The 4,227-nt window shown below is 43.5% G+C and overlaps 1 non-coding gene across 1 annotated transcript; it reads right to left on the reverse strand.

The window, feature by feature from the left end:
- Window positions 1-133, reverse strand: LOC113833633. The gene has a single exon (XR_003481740.1).
- Window positions 134-4,227: the final 4,094 nt, after the last annotated feature.

Below are 4,227 nucleotides of genomic sequence, written 5' to 3' on the forward strand. Positions count from 1 at the left end.
AAATGTCAGTAGTGGAAAGATCCACCCTCTCTTCTTGTAAAAATGTTAAACAGAAAGCTACTATATTTCTCTAGGACATTTATAAAAAGTTATCTTCACCTTGAGAACAACATGAGGTTTTTAAAAATGTTTTACCACACTTATTTATTCATGTGGAAGTCAGAATACTCAGGAGGTTGAGGCGGGTTTGTCTCTGAGTTTGAAGTTAGCCTGGACCACAGAGTGAGACCTTACCTCTAAAGACTTAATAAGTACTTTTCATTTACTTGCTTACAGTGGTTTATGTGTACCATGTACTTGCAGGACCTTACAGAGGCCAGAGATGGCATGGGATCTCCTGGGGTCAGAGTTCCAGAGGGTTATGAGCTGTCATGTGCGTGCCAAATGAGACCCAAATCTGGGTCCTCTGCAAGAGCTATAATTGCTCTTAACCACTTAGTCATCTCTCCAGCACCCTAAATTAAGTTTAAAATAATGAAAAAAAAAAAAAACAGAAAAAGAACTTAGCTGGGCAGAGAAGAGGTGGAATTATGCTTAAATGATGCAGGAGTATACAAGTTCTGTCTTAATGCATACTAAAATACACCGGGACAAGCATCCAGAAATAGCTGAGCTTCCAAGAAAGAGACAGAAAAGACAGGGTTGGAAACTAAGATGACAATATGACTTACGAAGCTCCTGGGGGAGGATAAGGCAAAGTAACTTAAGGATTTTGGATTGAATTCAATAGACAATGGGGGTAGAGAGAAGTCTTAGGAAATCTCAGTTCAGTTCCCAGCACCCACACAGCAGCTCACATTGTCTGTGACTCCAGTTCTAGGGGACCTGATGCCCTTTTCTGGCTTCCCTGGGCATAAGACACACCTGTGCACAGACATACATACAGACAAAACACCCATACACATAAAATAAAAATAAATAAACCCAGCCAGGCATGGTGGCACACACCTTTATTCCAGCACTGGAGAGGCAAAGAGACAGGCTGATATCTGAGTTCCAGGACAGCCAGGGCTACACAGAGAAAGCCTGTCTCCAAAGCCAAAAAAAAAAAAAAAAAAAAAAAAAAACCAAGAAACTACAAAAAAACAACTAATTTTTTAAAAAGTAAATACAACATGGAGGAAGCTGATTACAGAGACCCACCAGTTAAAATAGTGACCCCAAAAGAATAATAGCCCTAAAGAAAGAATAGATTAAAAAAACAAACAAACAAAAAACCCCCACTTGTTCAGCTAAGGAAAAAGCAAGGATGTTTCCTTGCCTGGGCTGTGGAACCAGAGGCTGGAGAATTCTAAACCCTGGCCCCACCTCATATGAATTTGAAAGCTTGCATGTGTTTCCTGTGTAGTCTGGGAAACACCAGCTTGTCCTCTTCTGCAGATAAGCTGAAATGGTCTTGGGGCTGGAGAGATGGCTCAGCAGTTAAGAGCATTGGCTGCTTTTCCAAAGGATCTGGGTTTGATGCCCAGCACCCACATGATGGCTCACAACTATCTGTAACTTCTGGCACTGGGCACACATGTGGTGCATAGACATACATGCAGGCAAACACCCCCCCCCCCCACACCCCCCCACACACACCTTAGATTATCTGTCTGGGATTTCTCTGGAGAAACGTGTGCATGACACTACACACAACCCTGAGTTTTAACCACCACCAAATTCCAAATGGCTCAGAAGGTAAAAGTGGAGACTGTTTGAGCCTGGGGACCTGAGTTCAATGCCCAGGACCATGTAAAGATGGAAGATGAGGCCGGGTGTTGGTGGCGCACGCCTTTAATCCCAGCACTCGGGAGGCAGAGGCAGACGGATCTCTGTGAGTTTGAGGCCAGCCTGGTCTCCAGAGAGAGTGCCAGGATAGGCTCCAAAGCTACACAGAGAAACCCTGTCTCGAAACCCCCCCCCCAAAAAAAAAAGAAAAAGAAAGATGGAAGGTGAGGACCTACTCCACAAAGTTGTCTTTTGACATCTGTCAATCATGCATACAAGTATATACATGTATACAAACACATAGTAATGATAAAGCAAAACAAATACTAGCACCCAGAATATAGAAAACACCCTCTACTGAATAAAATAACTCCCCAGGCTGGTGGGATGGCTCAACAGGAAAAAAAATACTGTGCTGATGACTAGAATTCCATCCCTCAAACCCATGGTGGAAGAAGCTGACTCCTACAGGCTGTCCTTTGACTTCTACATAAGAACAACTCAGTTGCACACACAATAATAAACAGCTTCAAAAGTTAATCCAATAAAAGGGGTGGAGTCAGGGAGCAAAGGCGATTCTGATAGGCTCCTGTTTCAGTCCGTTGCACTTGGCTTTGCTGTTTGGGGCACGGAAGGGAACATGGGGTATGGTAAAGATTCTCTTATCACAGAGGCCAGGAAGCAAAGCGGAAGGAGATAGGGAAAAAAATATACCCTTCAAAGGAACATCTCTGGCTGGGTGGTGGTAGCACATGCCTTTAATCCCAGCACTCGGGAGGCAGAGGCCGGAGGATCTCTTGAGTTCAAGGCCAGCCTGGTCTACAGAGCAAGTGCCAGGATAGGCTCCAAAGCTACACAGAGAAACCCTAAGAACAGTCCATGCTCTTAACCACAGAGCATCTCTCCAACCCCACTTTATTTCCTTTTATTGTGACGAAGTCTCTATTGTGTAGCTCAGGCTGGCCTCCAGGTTCATGTTTCAGTCTCCCGAGTGCTCGGATTACAGGCATTATAGCATGACACACACCTTTCAGCCTTCTTCACCATCATTCTAGCTAGCATCTCCATGTGCATAAAGCCTCTAGAGATATTTTTATAATTTAAATAACCACTAAGCAGAAAATTTATTTTTCTCCATGAGAAAAATCTGGATTAGGACAAGTTTCTCCATGGGTTAACAGACAAAAGAGAACTAAGAAAACATGGCAGACCCATTTATGACTTAAAGTTAAGTGGTAGGCTCTGTAGTGAGATGAGAACAGGTTTTAAAATGTCTTAGCGTCTCACTAAACTCTCCTTTGTCTGCTAAGCAATGCTGCTGTGGCCATTTGTCACAGAATTTCTGCTGCTGTGATGAAACACCACAACCAAAAGCACCTTGGGGAGGAAAGGATTTACTTTGCTTACACTTCTACATTGCTGTTCATCATTGAAGGAAATCAGGACAGGAACTCAAACAGGGCAGGAACCTGGAGGCAGGAGCTGATGCAAAGGCTATCTATGTAGGAGTGTTACTTACTGGCATGCTCCCCATGGCTTGCTTTCTTACAGCACCCAGGACCACCAGTCTAAGGATGGCCCTACCCACCATAGGCCATCTGTCATCAATCAAGAAAAAGACCACAGGCTTGTCCACAGGCCAATACAGTTGGGGCATTGTCTCAATTGAGGTTCCCTCTTCCAAAATGACTATAATTGTGTCAAGCTGACATAAAACTGCCAGCATACCAATTAAACTCTTCACTTCTTAAAACATGAAGCTCAAAGATGTAGCCATTCTGGCTAATTCCTCTTAGCATGCACAGAAAAAAAAAAATGCATGTCCAAGAGCCTCTAGAATTAGAAATAATTATTAAAAAAAAAAAGACTCATTTTATAGGTCTGTGTGTACACCTGATGGGGTAATGTCCTTCTGTAGATATGTTTCTCTTATTGGTTGATGTATAAAACACTGATTGGCCAGTAGCCAGACAGAAGTATAGGCAGGGCTACAAGATGAGAATTCTGGGGAAAGGATGCAGAGGGGTCTCTAGGAGACACCATGTAGCTACCAGGAAGATAGGACATGCCAGGCATTCTCTGGTAAGATAAAACCCATTTTTATTAATCTGTAATTATTGTAAGTCTCTGTGTGTTTATTTGGGGCTAAACGGCTGTGGGACCAGGTGGGAAAGGAACTCTGTCTACATACACCCATGCAGGTGACTGTGGAGCATCAGATGCCCAGAACTGGAATTATGAGCAGTTTTGAGCTGCCCTATGCTGGTGGGTACTAAAAACCAAACCTAGGTCCTCTACAAGAGCAGCCTGTGCTCCTAACTGCTTAACTTATCTCTCCAGTCCCCAGGAGGAAAAAAAATCTTAATTATGGCACATGTCTGTAATGCCAGTACTGAGGAGGCTCAGGCAGCAGAATGTCAAGTCTGAAGCCAGACTTGCAGAGCCTGTCTCCAAACAAATAACCCCAAATTTAACCAGAGCATTAGAGACAGTTGCTAAAGAGATGAAGACAGTAGA

The sequence above is a fragment of the Cricetulus griseus genome, chromosome 2 (genome assembly GCF_003668045.3).
Source record: "Cricetulus griseus strain 17A/GY chromosome 2, alternate assembly CriGri-PICRH-1.0, whole genome shotgun sequence".
Classification (NCBI taxonomy): domain Eukaryota; kingdom Metazoa; phylum Chordata; class Mammalia; order Rodentia; family Cricetidae; genus Cricetulus; species Cricetulus griseus.